This window comes from Polyodon spathula, chromosome 12 (assembly GCF_017654505.1).
Source record: "Polyodon spathula isolate WHYD16114869_AA chromosome 12, ASM1765450v1, whole genome shotgun sequence".
NCBI classification, from domain to species: domain Eukaryota; kingdom Metazoa; phylum Chordata; class Actinopteri; order Acipenseriformes; family Polyodontidae; genus Polyodon; species Polyodon spathula.
In genome coordinates, this window is record NC_054545.1 from 18461693 (window position 1) to 18479368 (window position 17676).

At 36.6% G+C, this 17676-nt stretch overlaps 1 protein-coding gene across 2 annotated transcripts in view; it reads left to right on the forward strand.

The window, feature by feature from the left end:
* Positions 1 to 17676, forward strand: part of numb (NUMB endocytic adaptor protein) — a 74347-nt gene that overhangs the window by 29025 nt on the left and 27646 nt on the right. Inside the window, exon 1 of one of the 2 annotated variants that reach the window (XM_041264953.1) lies at positions 15147 to 15390. The exons of the other annotated variant lie outside the window; for it this stretch is intronic. The gene's annotated coding sequence lies outside the window, so the exon portion shown is untranslated. Of the gene's footprint in view, positions 1 to 15146; positions 15391 to 17676 lie in introns of those variants that run through there. 2 annotated transcript variants of the gene reach the window in all.

The window sequence follows — 17676 nt, forward strand, 5'->3', positions numbered from 1 at the left end:
GTATTAACAAAACAACGTTTTATTTGAACTGCTGTTTGCATCCTTTGTTTTGTAGTTAATTCGCTGGGGTAAAGCAAGGCCTACACAACGTATTCTTTACTCCTGGGATATCTTTTTCTACTTTAACATGTTACTTAGTGTAATGTTTTGCTGTGAAATAAAGGCACACACAAACAGAGGCCATGCCCCCCCTGCCCCTACTCCTGCTGCTGCTGCTGCTGTGCTGTCTCTGCCTGTGTTGTGAGCAGGGCTGCAAGTTAACTTTAAGGCAATAGTGAGGATTGGTTACCTGCCTGGAAAGCAGGTAGCAAAATGGTCTTATTCGGCAGTGGTTTATTCGACTAAATTTATATGTACAAATTTAAAAAATAAACACCTACCTACTGTTTCAAATGGGCAGAATATCCCGAACTATCACATAGTAGCCTTATATTTAAGTCAGAAAGTATTTACTGAAACCACCTTCCTTGTCGAAATGTATTTAGTTTGATCCAGTTCTGCAAGAATGCAACCATATCTGTCATCTAAGCATCGATATGCCACCTGTAAAGTTAACCAGGTTATGTTTCATCGGTACAAATTAAGTGGTTCGAAATGAACCTCTTGACCTGAGATTTCAGTAACTAACAAATCATACACACCTACAGAGGATAGCGATTAAAAAAAAAAAAAAAAAAAAAAAAAAAAAAAAAGTGTGCCACATTATTGTTGAATCCTGCATTGCATGGCCTTGTAAATTTATAAGGTTACAATCACAACCGAGCTGTTTTGAAAATGAAAGCTAGTTCCAGCATGGTACCACTACATTTAAAAGATTCATGCAACTTGTTGTACTAACTGGTTTGTTCATAAATGTGTCAGCTCTCACCCTGCCTTTTCACTGCATTTTTAAATGCTGTACAATTTGAAGAAATTAAGACGTAATAACAGAATAAGGCATATCAACCAAGAAAAAAATAACAAAAAAAACTGGGTTTGTTTTATTAAACAGTGACATTAGTTAGCTATGTGTGCAAGTTATTGTTTGTATAACATTGTTAAAGCACACGTTTCACTAGTTAAAAGTATGCAAGGTATCTATTAGAAGAAGAAAACAAAAAATAAATGAATGTACCTCCAGATTTTATTTCATCTATTACTCTTACCGATAAAATAAGGTATGGTATTTGCTCCTGTTTTTTTTCCATAGTCAGAATTTTGATAAAATAATAATTTATCTCTCTTATGTGTTCATTTTGAGTGTGGGTGAAACCAGGGTTAACATTATAATAAACCCAGAGCCGACATTCTCCATGACAGATTAAGTGATTAAACTTAATATCCTGTTCGGTCATTGCCCTGTTATTTTGTAAAATTGTAATTTACAATAACTGACTTCTAGGTTTGTACAAAACCATGTAGAAGATCTGTGTAATCCGACTTTGTTTTTAGCAAGAATTGATGGTATTTTGATGCCGAGCACGTCCCTGTCTGACTGGGGTAACCAGAGGGTTATTTTAAGGGTTGTTTTGAACCCTATTCTGCCTTTCCAGTGTTTCATTGAGCAGTATAAACACAGACTTGTGCATGTAGGTGACATGAGTATAACAGCATGGCAGATACCGTATTGCATCAATTTGCCGCTGCCCTCGTATTGACGCTGCAGTCACATATCAGCTTTATAATAGAGGCCGCTCTCGAATAAACGCCGCTATCAGTAAACAGTAAGGTATTTTTTTCTCTGCCTATTAAAAAAACACAGAGTAAACAAATAAACGCGTAACACTGACTGTGTGCCTGTAACGACCCTGAAGAGGCGGCATACTCAGTCTAGCACGGAAATTACAAACTAATGCACACACACATAGTAATCTCAATCTAGCACGGAAATTACAAACTAATGCACACACACATAGTAAGCACATTTTTATTTTATGGTATGGTTCTGAAAGAAAATCCAAGATAAACTACTTACAGAACAGAAGTCCTTATAGGTGGTTTTGTTGTTTTGTTGATAGTTCAATTGTAATTCTCGTACAAATAAAAACAATTTTATTTTCGGTTTCTCTTGCACAGAAATTATGAACAAGCAAGTTACAGTGAGAGAAAAACAAAATAACAGAGTAGGTTTTTACAGAAATGAAGTTGATATTCTGAGGTAATTTTTAATGTAGAAAAACATCTTCGTCACACCCTTGGATTTAACTGCCACACCAACATTGTCCCGCCCCTTAACAACGAATACACACTCCTGATTCGCTGGTACAGTACCCTCAGTCCTTCCAACTCCCACCTAATAGGCTCTCGGTAACTGTCACTGATAAATGTACTGTAGTCAAGGTAGGTTAGCCACACATGCTGTTGCATACAGATAGGCTACCGTATTACAGAAAATAAGCAACCGTGATACTTCTAAAATGTCATAAATCATGTATTTAAATATTGCAGCATTTGAAAATTGTAGTAGTATTATTAATAAAGGCCGTCTTTGTATAATTCGACACCCTCTTTTAAGCGCAGCAGTCTTTTTGATCAATTTAAAATAAACGATGCACCGCCAAATTGAATATGGTACTTTTAATAGTTTAAATGTGTGTTTTTAGATTTGTTTTTATAAATACAGATATCCATACTTACCTATTATGCTTTCTGCATGCATTTTTTTTAAAGGGTTTAATTTAAATGATATGGATAAGATTCATTGCAAGTGTTTTAACTGATTGATTTGCATTGCCTTGGGTTTTCTGTTTACTATTAGCTTGGCTAATATTGGCTTTTCTATTGGAAACCTAAAACCAAAAGAAATTTGGGGTGAATAACTAAATCTTAATGTTGACTAGTTCATCTAGTTAATCAAATCAAATCCAAACCAAAAAACGGCAACTGCATCCCTGTACTGACTATACCGTGCAGTCCTCGATTTCCAGACTCTAGTTGTCTGCAAGTGACAAAGAAAACTGAGAACAGGAAGTTTACCAGACAAATTAGTGAGTATTGCTGATCTGTGTTTGTAAAACCTCATGGTTGGTCTCTTCCTTAGTATTTTATGTCCTTGAAGGCAGGAATTGAAAGGAGGCATTCACTGCAATAGGATAAATATTTGGAAACAATAAGGACACAGTCAAACCCGCCCTGAGCAGCTATGAATGTGACGCTGCTGGGCGTTGCATGGGCCCCCACGTCTTCAGAATCAGCTATGTCTGTGACGTTGCTGGGCGTTGCATGGGCCCCAACGTCTTCATGTCTTCAGAACGAGTACACGTTGTGCTGCACCAATGAGCCCCTTTATTAGCTGCTGGTTAGCCTGCCCAGTGGAAATCTCCCATCTTGAAGTTCCTGAATCAGATGTTACTAATTGAAAAACCTGTTTGGATCAGGTTTTATTTTAACACGTCTCCGCTAATCTCTCTGTTGAAAGAACCAGTTTTCAGGAGCCCTTAATGAGACTAACCATGCTAATGGTTTATCACAGAGAAAGGCATACAGTACTGAGATGACAGTTCAAGCAAGGTAACGGCTTTGTTGCTTGGGAATAGAAAGAGAAAAGGTCTGATTTTGTTCTGGTTGTGTGTCATGACCATGTGTGCTACAGTACATAGCATGGAAATTACATAGACTTGAAAAGTCTGTCTAAATAGTATGCAGTCTACAATGCATCGTGTTTTATTTTGGCTTCAGTAGTCTTTTAGTAAACCTTTTAATTAAATATGAAATGCACTCTTCTCGGTCAGTCTACTGACTTTGATAACCTGATTGTCAAGGAATTGTGAAGGTGTGCCTACAGAACTCACTCAAAATGTTGCCTATGCTGTGCAGTTGCATGGGCACTGAAAACTTTAACGATTATGTTTATACTTGTATATGGATTGTACATTTTCCAGTTGGTTAGAAATGTAGGTGATTTAGCTCAGTCCTATTTAAAACCAATATGAGTTTACCTTTAAATTCCTTATCTGCAATAGTTATCACTGTCCTGGCTGGGATTCAATAAACATAAAGGCTCCTGTAATTGTAGTGTGGATATTGGAATTCATATAACTATATTGTTTATGAAGCTGTGTGGGAGAGCTTTCACTCTGCACTTTAATAAATAAATGTTATATATATATATATAGTATAATATATATATATATATAATATATATATATATAATATATATATACCGTGTATAGGATAGCCCCTATATAGGGACATCGGTAGACCATATATTGCAATTTTTTGGTTGAACCGTATAAAATTTGCATGGTATGATAACCGTTAAAAAAAACAAAACCTTAATATCACGGTATACAGTACATCATGCAAGTTATAAAATAAAGGCTTAAATGAAGAAAGACCAATGTAAAACACTTAAATTACTGCAATTCACAAAAATAAAACCAACAAATCACACTTTCTTTCATGGAATGATTTAAACATTTGGTATTTAGTATTTTACTATGCCAAATAACTTGGTACATTTCTTTTTTATAAAGACAATTAGAAGAAAAAAGAAAAAAGCTAAAGTTGTACACTCTCAATGTTATACTACAACAGTATTAAGATCTGTTTTTTGCTCAAAATGACGTGGTGCTGTAGTTTGTTAAAACGTTTTAACGTATAAAATTAAATAAATACTTAGTTTAGCTGATGGTAAATAGAATTGGGAAATGATCGGTCTTATTGCTTAAAACACAAACATGTACCACAGGTTATTATTTAAGAGAAGAGATGTTGCTTTTTTTTTTCCCAACCAGATAAATAAAATATGTTATTTCTAAAACATGTTATTGGATTTATAGCTACATGTCACGACATTGCACAAGTAAGCTTCCAATGATTATTACACGTGTGGAGTTTGTAAAAAAAAAAAAAAAAAAAAAAAAAAAAAAAAAAAAAAAAGATTTCTTCACTTGCCTAAAAAAAAAATTAATACTGTTATAAACAAAACTAAAGATTCTTTCTGTGCAGATTCTGCAGAGCCCAGCACAGCTTGGATATGTTACTGCAGGAGGCTGGCTGCGGCTGTGAACCAGAAAGATCACACGTGACCTGCTAATCGTAATGCAAATAACCACTAAAACTACTGCTGCCACCTTATTAGGGGAGGTGAACAACATTTTATCATTATAGAATTAACATAATGTACTAAATCTGTGTTAAGTGATGTATAATTTTACAATAGTTAATGTTAATCGATTACATTAAACTGGCTGTTGATAATCCAGACATATGTAAATATAACACATTGAAAATGTGTGCTATGGCGAAAGGTTTGGAGAAGGCGTTTCTCTAAAAGCTGCGAGTGACGTCAGAAAGACAGCAGCCAACAGGAGCCGGAGCAGCAAGCTCTGGGTAACAGAACGCAGCAATTGAAACGTGTATTCTGTGTAGTTTGACAGTTTCTTTCAAAACCCTTATCAAAATACAGTATCAGTTCACAAAAGATCTTCCTCAGACACTTTGCTAAGGCTTCAAGTACCATCTCTTGATTTAGAAGAAGCATGTTTGCAGTTGAAAAATACTTAACAGTTGTATAAAGGAATTACGATAATTGCGGTTTAGAATAAAAGGAACAGTATTAATACCATAATGTACCTAAACCGCGGTAAACCCAAAAACTAGTAAACTGACCCATACCTAGCCCATATATGGTCACCCTATTAAGAGACAAGTGGCAAAGTTGATTGTTTCATTGAGCAATTAACTCAGCTGCAAGATACAAAAGTACCAGTTTAGGAAAGCAAGTCACTCAGTCAGCAAGGCTTTTTTGTTTACTGTTTTACTTTTGTTAAGTGTTTTGTTCTTTATTTTCATTAATAAAAATGCTCAAGAGCTTTACTTGCATTTTTGTGTGGCGTGCTCCCTGACACACAGCCTGACACTGGGCCCTCACCTCCACAAGTAGACTAGTGTCATTTTTGTCTCACTAAGTGGAACACAACTTTCACCCTAATTAAGTAACCCAGCATATAGCTTTTTTCCAATAGGAAGAATTCTGTTGAAGCAACAAGGACATTTTATAATTAACATATGTTGCCTTAAGGCCTTGGTAACAGGATACAGCTCTTAATGTAAATAATTCAAATAACTATAATGAGATTAAAAATAAAACATTAATTGAATTTCATCACAAACATACTTTAGCAATGTATGCCCATCTGTAATGTCTGTCCATCTGTCTGTATTAGGGTACTTCCACTGTACATGTGAATGTTGCATTTTTGCATGATACTCTGGAGAACCAGTTTATTTATATATAAAAAAAAAAAACTTTGTGCAGACATTTGTTACCATAAGTTTAGTGTGGTGTCTGTCACATCTCCAGCATGGTGAGGCTTCACCTGCACCCAGTTTTGAGCAGATTTAATGTCTGGGGGGGTTTCCTCAAGCCTTAGTTTTCATCTTGTTCTAATAGTTAAAAAAAAAAAAAAAAAAAGCAAAAAAAGCTTGCAACTTTTTATTTTCAGTGTCTATGAAAACGCAAAATCAGACTGATTCTCTCGATCAACTTCAATTATGGATGTTATCCTAGAAAAATGTAACCCTTTTGTGCCAGTTTTTTTTTTTTTTACAAAGCTGCTGCCATCAGTGTCAAACTGTCATATCAGACACCATGTAAGGTACAGCAGTGACTTCATATTAGCAGGCTTGTATAAACCCTGTATGCCAAGTGTGTGCATGAGCATGATCTCGTTTCAGTATATAACCCACCACCCTACTTGTCACAAGGTGGGGGCTGCTGTTTGTTGGCAGGTGTCCTTGTCCCTGTACTAAGAGTCACTAAGCATTGTAATGAAGTCTGGCTCGAGTTAAGATACAAGACTTCTTTCTCATATTTCCTTCCTGGAGGTTTTGCTTGAGCACTGCCCCTGGTTACACTCTTTCTCTGTGCTGTCAGGAGTGCTGAAGTGTGGATTGGCGGTCTTCTTGATTTGCCTTGGCAGAACTGGATTGTGATACACTTGAGCCCAGCCTGTTCCTGCCAGCTCAGCAGGGCTGGACTTTGGCTTTGTGTTTTTAGAAATCATCACAGAAGGAACATGACGGATGCTGCTGACATTTTCTCATTCTCTACAGAGGTATCCAGGGCGTCCTTTGACGTAACTTGACTCGGGTTTGTAAAGTTAGGTAGGAACAGTGCATGGCATTTTTTTTTCTGCTGAACAAAGTATAATTTATAAAATTTGCTGACGGTTTGAAGTTAGTTTTCCGTTTCAAGTTCACGTATTGAAAGCTGTACTGGGAGAATCTGGCTGTATAGGTAGTTTTTATTGTAGCAACAATATTTGGGTAGCAAACCAACTTTTTATTTTTTTTTATTTTATATCTGATAAAAAAAAATCTGATGACCTTATATATGGAATGACTGGTATATACATAAAATATATACCGTGTATCAGGGATGAATTTCATTTTTATGTGCTGGGGGGATTTACCCCCTATGCTGTAGCCAATGGGAGGGATTCCAAAATTTTAGTGAGGAATGGCAAAAGAAAAGGCACTTTTGCATATAAAAACTATATATATTTTACTGCGTCATCATTCACATTGGTGTTGGTTTAAAATAAGCTGTTTTCAGGAGACCGAACAGCTGTTCATCACTGAGACAGTGCACTCTTGCTTTTGCCATTATCTGACATGAAGATTTTGCTGCAACAGAAGAAAAAGGTGCTTTTCTTTTTAACCAGCGCTCCATTTCTTTTTTAACTCTTTACACTCAGCCCTATTTCTGCCTGTTTTTCACAGTTTTCATTTTATGTATGTTTAACTACTGGATAGTTTGTACTGCATGCATGTAACATATCAAATGAAAGGCCACAACATTTCTGTTCATATTATGTAAGTTGCAACAGGATAAGGCATACTATATGTGATAGAGATGACAATATTTGTGTAAAAAAAAAAAAAAAAAAAAAAAAAAAAAAAATCAGGTTTATATATATATATATATATATATATATATATATATATATATATATATATATATATATATATATATATATATATATATATATATATATTAATGGCAGATGGCTCAAAAAAAAAAAAAAAAAAAAGAAAAAACTCTGCACCATTAACTTCAGGCAATCGTAGTTCCAGCTGGGAGCGTCGCATACACACACTGAATACGTCTTTGGAAAGCCCAGAGTCTGTACTTTTAAACAAGCCGGGTAGGTGGCTTTTACAGTGCCTGAGTAATATGTGCGTAACCTTTGGTGCGCTGGCGCCCCAAAATGAATGGGACTGAGTTTTAAGAGTTAAAGCGAAAGTCACTGCTTGGAAAAAAACCTAGATAGACCTTATATTGTTTTTTTTTTTCAAAACTCTTTACTTACTGCAGTGTACTGAGTTTATATAATCCTTAAAGATAGCAGCCAAGAATCACGTACGAGAAAATAAAGTTTCGAGGCACTTAAAATATCCAGCACTACTTTTATTATTTAAACCAGAGCTACTCGGAATGCAGCTCGCAGTAGTTTCGTCACTGACACCCACTTCCTTAGAGATTTGTTATAGCGTTTCAGGCATTCTAATTTGGGTGAAAAATACAGCAGCTTGGTGTCTTTTAAAATATCTCTGTGGGAGTTTCCCACACTGAAAGTTGCAGATATGCGGGAGCAACTTGGAAAATGCACGATTCCCGCGCTGAAATTCAAGCCCTGATAGATATTTTTGGTAAGAAATCTTGATTTTATTGCTGGGAGGGCTGTGTAAACCCAATCTGTTCCTTTACAAGTTTCCTGAAACAAATGTGGATCATTCCCACTATACAGTCTAAAAATGAAGGAAACATTATTATTGCATTCCATAGTGCTGCTGTGAATGTTTTCATTAAAATGATTTAAAACTGTAGCTGTCTTCTGTGGGAGATGACGGCTTGCGTAGTGACATTGGTCAATGAGTCGCATTCTAGTGTTTTTCAGGAAAGCTGGTCGACGTTAAAGCCATGCCTGCTCCAAGAGTGGAAATGAAGTTTAGAAAAACAGAAAGGAACTTGGTAGAACTGATTTTAGTAGTTTAGGGACACAGCGGGGATAAAACATTGAATTGTGATAGTTCATGACACAGCACCCTGTTGCAGTGTTGATTCCAGAGTTGGCTTTATGCTGACATGCTTACTTGCTCTGGAATAAAGCCAAATTCTCCAGCTGCTCCTCAAGTCTTATTGATAAATTACACAATAAACTAAGCACCACCAGAGCCCCTTCTGTTACAAGTCCATTTTGTCTCTATCTTCTTTCTTTTAATAAGTTATTTCCTGCTATAAATACACTGCTGGGGTGCCATGTTCAAGTGTAAATATAACACAAGTGATTTGGCTGGGTCTGTAATTAAGTTGTCACAATGAATAGGCTGCACTGCTCTCTCTGGGCCCTATTAGCACAGCAAGGTTGGAAAATGTTTCTATTTTTTACTGGTGCTGCAGTACATGCGGTAGGTTCCCATCGGAGAGGTGCTCGGTTGATTGGATGGCCTAGAAGTTGGCCTGATTTGTGCAGTGTTTTTGTATGTGGATCTTCAGGTATTCTTTTGAGAGTACAGCACCTGCTGATACCTTTTTTTAGATAACACTGCATGCTTGAGTTCTAGAGTTCATCCCTTTGCAGTCCATTTATTCAGCGATTGTCAGGCGCATCAGGTCCAATATATTTTCACACGTGCAGTTTATTTTACACCCTGTTTTAAAATATATTTTTTTCAGAGTAAAACGGGTTTAAAAGGCACTGCATGGCAAAAGGACATCAGTACTGCATCTCCAGCCAAGCCCCACCCCTTGTTCGCTGTATTTTTTCTCCTGATCACTCTTTTTATCACCAAACTCCTCAATAATGTGATCCAGATCATTATTTTATTACTGTAATATCTCAAAAACCTCTGCACATGTCTAATATTCTTTGAGCGCTGAATGCGGAGCAGCTATCTCCTTTATGTGTCTGTGTTATCTCTGTGGTGCAGGGGCTATCTGTATTGCTCAAATAGGCCCCTTTTTTTCGGCTTCATTCAGCTCCTATTGGTCCCACTCGGCCATTGAAAGGTTTTCTCGTATTTTTCCAGAGAAAAAAACGACTAGAGACCAGCGCTTTACGTCTTTTGATGATGTCAGACAGGAAAGGGAAAATTGTAACGTCGGACTTGGTCCAACATAGGACCGCAAAGGGTTAATTAAGCTCATTTTTTAAGAATGTAATATCCAGCCAGAGCGCGTTTTGATGGAGCTTTTAATGCTGAATGTTATTTTTAATTTTTGTTAAGAATCAATCAAACTAACTTTTATTCAACTATGTCAACTCAGTTGAGAATAAATTGCACCTCATTGCTAGCCTCAATAAACAAACGGCAAAATGCGCCGCTGTTTCTGTTGCTACCAGTAGTTGGAAATTGTTCGAGCTCCTGAAAAAAACCTAAATAAGACACAAGTCACAGAGCAATTTAGTGTTTTGCCGTTCTGGTGAGTTGCATCACCATACTGTTCAATAATTTTGTGCATGTCTTGAATATTGCTCCTGTACAGGTATTCATAATTTAATCAAGAGCTGCTTCTGCATTTAACGTGTGCAGGGGTGCTGTATTAATTTAGTTTGACAGTTTGTTAACGTTAGTTTGTCTGTTACTTTTTTATTATAGTTTATAAACATACACTTGCCTATTGCTTTTTCTCTTACTTATTCTATTCATTTAAATGTTGATGCACATGTGTCATGACAAGTAATACATAAGTTTTTATTTATTTTTTGATGCGTATCGTGTCTGCTAACTGTCTTGGAGAACAGTTCGGCTATAAGAACACTTTACTTGCTACTCGAGGGGTGTTCTCTTAGCCGGAGACTACTCTATATTTGTGTTTAATTTTAATATATAGATAAAAGCCTGCAGTTGCAGTGTGGGTGCGCATCTGCTTTTTCTTTGAGTTTTAGAAATAGGGAGTTACATAAAGCAGGGCTTTAAAGTTCTTATCTTGCTCAAGTCTCCATGGAGGCGGTGAGGAGGAGGGAAATGAGATCAAAGCTTTCCAGCACCCTTAATATTTAATAGGCAAGTCATCTCAGGGGAAAACAAACTGAGCCTGCATTTTGATAACTATGATATAGTTACAAAAGGGACCTTGTCTCTGTTTCAGGTACAGTGTGATCAACGTGTTCTGAGTTTTAAATGTTCTCGTCCGTATTTTATCATCTCTGTTTGATGTGTTTTATAAATATGAGTTGCTGTTTCTTAGGGATACAAATAAAAAATACAAGCATTTGTAGATAGACATGTTTCTATACTGGTAACTATTTAAAGGAAACTCCAAAAGAGCTTGTTTTCTAAATGGGCTTACAAGTTAAACTACATTGAGAAAGAACAGGTCTACAGTGTTAAAATTCAGCAATGACATTTCGCTGAAATAAGCAAATAGACATTTTCTTTCTATACCGGTAACTGTTTACAAGAAATACTAATAGAGCTTTTATTTTCAAAATGGGCTTACAAGTCAAGGAATTTGAAACCTTACCTTTGTGGAAAGAATGTTCTGTTGCAGTCAGATTTTGTGGGCTCCTCCCTACCTTGACCTTTTTCTGCCCTTTATTGTTAGTATTAGTTTGACTCTTGAGTCACTGCAAGGAGAGGGTGGAGAGGGTGGAGAGGGTGGGGGGCTCCAGTGGAGTTGTGTCTGCAGAGGCTGGCAGGGATAGGCCACCTTTTAAAAATAAATCTGTTTCCTGTTGAGAGGGGAGGGGTTGTTGGGAAGTGTAGAACTCCAAAAAGTCCTTTTAAAACATTAACTTCAAAATACATTTAAATTGCTTACATATATTTAGTTTAAACCTGGCTACTGTAGGCTATATGTATTTGTCTAGGGACAATACTGTTTAAAATCACTTTAAAAAAAACAAAAAAAACAAAAAAAAAAAAAACTTTTAAAACAATAAATAAAATGATTCAGTGTCATCCACCAATTCACTACCAGCTGTAGCAGCTTCTAATAGACTGGAACATCACAGCATCAACTGTGAACAACTTCAGATCAGTCTGCACAAATGTCAGCTATTTCATTTTGACTTGCTTTATTGAAAGCTCAGTTCATATATACAGTGCCTTGAAAAAGTATTCAGCCCCCATCCCTTTTTTCACATTTAAGAGTCTCAGATTCAGAATTTGAAATGGATTAAATTATGATTTTTTTCCCCACTGCTCTACAAAGCCTTGAGCACCATGTCAAACCAAAAGAAAAATTTTCAACGATTTACTAAAAATGAAAAACGGAAATCATTAGATTAAAAAAGTATTCATACCCTTTGTAATTGCAAGCCTAAATTTGCTCAGGTGCAATATATTACCTCAACAAGTCACACAATTTGTTGATGGACTCCACCTGTGTAAGAAATTAGTGGATCACCTGCTTTAAATTAATCTGTGAGGATAAATACCGGTCTCTCTGTATGGTCCAACAGTATGGTAGGGACTTTGAAAAAAAAAGAATCAAAATGAAGACAAAAGAGCATTATAAGCAAGTCAGGGATTTGATTATAGAGAAGCACAAATCTGGGGAAGGATACAAAAAAACGATGAAGTGCAGCCCATCGGACAGAAGTGGGAAAAATACGTAACTGCCACCACACTGCCTCGATCAGACTGCCCCTCTAAACATAGTTGCCGGACAAGAAGGGCACTTCTTAGGGAAGCTACTGTAAGGCCAACTGTGACTGTGAATGAGATACAGAAGTCAGTGGCTGTGATGGACAATGATGTTCATGTATCAACAATCTCCAAGGCATTCCACAAAAAGGGCCTTTATGGGAGAGTGGCAAGGAAGAAGCCCTGGCTGAAAAAAACCCATATCCTTGCCCACAAAGAGTTTGCAAAACGTCACCTAGAAGATACTGCAGTTATCTGGCAGAACGTTTTGTTGTCTGATGAGACTAAAGTGAAACTTTCTGGCCTGAACGCTAAGCGGTATGTGTGGTGCAAATCAAACACTGCACACCAGCCAGGTAACACCATCCCCACCGTCAAGTATGGCGGTAGTAGCATCATGTTATGGGGATGCTTTTCAGCAGCAGGGACTGGCTGTATTGTCAGGATTGGTGGAAGGATGAATGGCGCACAATACAGAGAAAACCTGGATAAAAACCTGCCAAAAAACTCAAACTGTGGAAGAAGTTTGTCTTTCAACAGGACAATGATCCAAAACACTCTGCCAGAGCAACACTGGAGTGGTTCAACCAAGTATTGACCCAGTAATGACATTTCAGTTTTTTAATTTTTATTATTGTTTACTATTTTCTTTCTTTTTGGAAGGGACTCTTTGAAGAATGTGTAACTCACAAATAAAAATTCCCAATCTAATGCATCAAAATCCCAGGCTGCGAGACTCTTAAATGTGAAAAAAGGGATGGGGGCTTGTGAACAGGATTGCTTTACAGGGGTGACGTCAGACCAGAAATAGATTCTGATGAATGGCGGTAAATTTTATTGTAAATAATAATAATAAACAAAAGATTTAAACAAAACGCTTGACTGAAAATAAAAGGCGCGTTGGCCAAAGTAAATAGACAGACAGACAAACAAACAAAGTGGACGAACCCAACAAGTAGCATTTATTTTATATTTAAATTACTCTCCTCTCTCTCACCCATTCTCCACTTCCCGAACACACAACCCCGAGTGAGTGAAAACATGCTGTTTATATACAGCTGTACCGAGACTCGATTGCTAATCAACCATTCAAGTGGAGTGTCGGTATAACTGTACGTGAATTAATTCAGTGTAATTCCCCCTGCTCACATATTACATTTTACCTGCACGTGAAGTGTTGTGCAAATATACATTTTAAACACTTGTGCTCATAACTCATATTTATATCCCGTGTATTTCATACATAAACACCAACATTAACACACTACAGACAACATAAAACACTAATAAACATAGGGGCAGGACACTCCGCCACAGGGCTGAAATACTTTTTCAAGGCGCTATGTACGTATATGTATATATGTATTTGTGTGTGTGTTTATATATATATATATATATATATATATATATATATATATATAATATATATATATATATATATATATATATATATATATAATAAAAAATCTACTTTGTCTATTGGACAGGAAATATAAACAGACACAATTGATACAAATTTATTTTATTGTCCACCAAAACCAGCCAATCAATACTTTGCACCAGTGAAAGCAACCAGTCCTACTAGAGATCAGCATGTTTTAGCAAGAACAAACAGACGCGGACAATTCATTAATATTGCTCTATTCGGATATCTAGCACTGTCCAACTATAAGCTGCTTTGACGAATAAAAGGCATTTGCTTAATAGTTATTTGCTTTTGTTCTCTCATTAAGTATGAGATCCTTTATGAATATTTGCGGGACTATTTTCTTAAAGCCTCAGTGGAAGGGTACCTGACGAAGCATTACAAATTCAAAAAAAATCTAGGTTTTCATATTTTTTTTTTTTGTCAATTTTTTTTCTAATCAATGAAGGCTTACTGTGTGGCAGTGGATCTTGACTTTTGTTAATGTCTTCGGCTCGAGATGCATAACTCCACACGGTGGAGCCTTCATCGACGGGCACTGTCACTTAAATAGTATTGGTAGTTCTAAACATTTGAGCATTTATTACATTTAACTTATTGGCTTTTTAAAAGGATCTGCAGAGGTAGTGTTTGTGTCAATAGCTGGTAAGCTGTTCTGTACTGTAGCATTAAATCACAGCTAAGCCATTGACCACTGACTACAAGACAGGACAAATGATTTCAAACTGGGTCCCAGCCTCGAGCAAAATAGCATGGATGGTAACAGTCGTGTTAAATAAAATGATAGAAATTTCAGTCTTGATAAAAGCTTGCGTGCAGTTGTTCCTGGTTTGAGAGGGTTGGCTGTTAGAGATTAATCTGTAGGGAGTATCCGTGTCGGGCCAGTAATAGGAATCCTGTCCCTGTCTGAGAGAGCCTCGGAGCTGCTGCACTTCACATCAGCTGGGATTATGTAAATAACACTGGAAATGTTTCAATTAGGAAAAGCTTTGGTATTCTAGCCCTTGCCTTTTTCCTCTCATGTGACCGCCCCTTGGTTTAATGGAATTGTAAAGGTTAAATGAGCTGAAACAGAGCGCTGAACTTTGGAGTCAACGTAAACATGTCCATTGTGTTCAGAGAGCAGGAACAAGCAGCGGTGGCAGCACTATTAACTTGGTTGGGATTAAACACAGGTTTCCTTTGAGATTAAGGGATTTTTATTTATGAACTCATTTTGTATGTTAATTTTCTTTTTTCACCAATGGACTGCTTTCTCAAGTACCAATGCCATTTTAAAAATAAGAGGATAACTGAATTCTGCTGCCATGGGTGAAGTACACATGTGATACTGTTTCTGTGGTCTACTGCAATACACCAATTTAATTTGATTCCTGTCTTGGAAGGTTAGTACAAAGTGTTCCAGTCTCTACATTTAGGTTGTTTTAATTTGATATCTTTATCTATTTAGGGCTGGTACTGTACAGTATGTGTGCACTGTGTCTCCTGGTAAACGTTTACTGCAATAGAGCAACACGATCAGATTTCATTTTTATTGGAGTCTTGGGTACAGTAGACTTACATTTAATGTAGGTACAGCACTATTCAAATGTAATCTATTGTAACAAAATAGATTTTCAAGAAACTGAAACAAAAAGGATGGCTGTGAAAGTGGTAATGAAGTTTCTGAATAGGATTTAAGTCCTCTGCAGGGCTACACCTGTTTAATGTTTATACACCAGTCACCAGATGGCATTCCCTGAGAGGCTGCTGCTTGGTATGCCCTTTGTCTGCCTGACCCTGTGGGTGTAGGTCATTTCATCTCTGTTTTAAAGCTGGAAGTAAACAGGCTCCCCTATCTACAGTAGCATGTATTCCAAGATGAACTTGGCTTACCTACCTGTACAGTGTTTCATGGGTCCCCAAATGGGTCCATGGTGGCTTCATCAAGGTCTCACATAATGCGGTGCATCCCCAGGTCTATTTCAGAATATTCAACTGCATGACAGGTATATTTTGTTTAACAGGTATTCGTCATGTATGCCTGTACTGTAATTCCATGCTGCATTCGCAAAATACAAAAAATGGACATGTAGGGAATGTTTTGTATTCCTTTGCAACCATAATGGAATAGAAATGTAAACGCACCAGTATCTCATTGCTCTGGGACTGACTGACAGAATTAGCACGCCAGTGTTAGTGCTCACTTCAGTGTGCCATGTTAATGGCATTTGACATTGAGAAAGGACACTTTAAGTACTAATCAGTCTACAGTATTATAAAGAAGTAGTAACATTTTACTGAAATGTACAACTGCATAATACTGTCACAATGTGCTCTTGAAAAATCAACCTATTGTGAGTTTGTGAACCCTGCCTTAATGGAATTGTATTGCGTAAAGATTAATTGTGCAATTAAGTTTCAGAGGTCTGCATGGCAAAGTCATTCCTAACAGTTACTGTCAGCAATCTGTGGCAATTGATCCATAGCACCGTATAACAATTTTTTATTTTTTTTTGGTTCCTGGGTAGTAAGTGTTATTTCCTAATTGCTTATGCCGCAAAAGTATAGAAAATGGCTATTATTCCCCACAAACTTTGCTTTTGTGACCAAGACAGGTAAATTTCAAAATATCACTATTTCCAATGAGAAAACGGGCGCTTTTGTGTCTTTTCATTCACATAAAGTCGGGGAAAAAAACAACATATGAATCTAAATTAACATGTATTTATACTAAAGTAATACAAAAATGACTACAAAAGATTTAGAAGTGAGTAGTTTTTCGAGATTTACGATTATACTGTAAATTAGTTTTGGTCATGTGTCTCTTCACACAGTCTCTGTATGACAATATGTATCATAGTGCTGGGACAAATATGGCATTTCGTATTCAGATATCTGTTCACGATTCAGACAGGTATTTAAATATTAGTTTGTTTGCAAAAAACTGTCAGAGCCATTTTATATGTAACAGTACATGAAGTAGACACTGCAGGGTTTTTTCATAATCCCTGACATTGTCATGTCTTCACAACAAACAAAGTAGCCATAGACCCATTTTCATAAGGTAATAACATTACTTTTATTAACATCATTAAACACTTTGAATAAAATAAATGTGGAAAAGGGAGCGTTGTGCGGTTGGGAAGAAAAACAACAACACTATTTACTCGGTTTTATTTTGCTTGTATTACATTTCACATAACAAAAACTAGGATTGCCACATGAGAGGAAAGAAAAAGAGGAACATAACGATGATCACAATACGAGACATTTCCTTTGCAAGTTGAGCCAGTGTTGCAAAACATGAGTCATTCTGGAGTGATTTTCCTGATCTGTATTGTATGGCAAACAGTGACGGACCCCGATTTGACTTGCTTCCCAAATCTGAAGTAGAACCTGAACATTTATGTAGAGATGACTGTTTGGCAGCGTGTGTGTGTGCTAATCTAAACTCTTTTAAAATGTTTGACAACCAGAGTAAATAGAGGACCAGGAGCGGCTGTGTTGATCTGTGTGTTTTTTTTGTTTTAATATTTTTTTGTGTTTTTTTTTTTTTTTTTTTTTTTTTTTTTAATATAGAAATCCCACACAGGCTATATTTCAGTTTTAGAAACTGCTGTGCACTGATTTACCACCTTGCCAGAATATGCAAGGCAAAACGCGCTGTGATACGAATATCTCATTTCTAT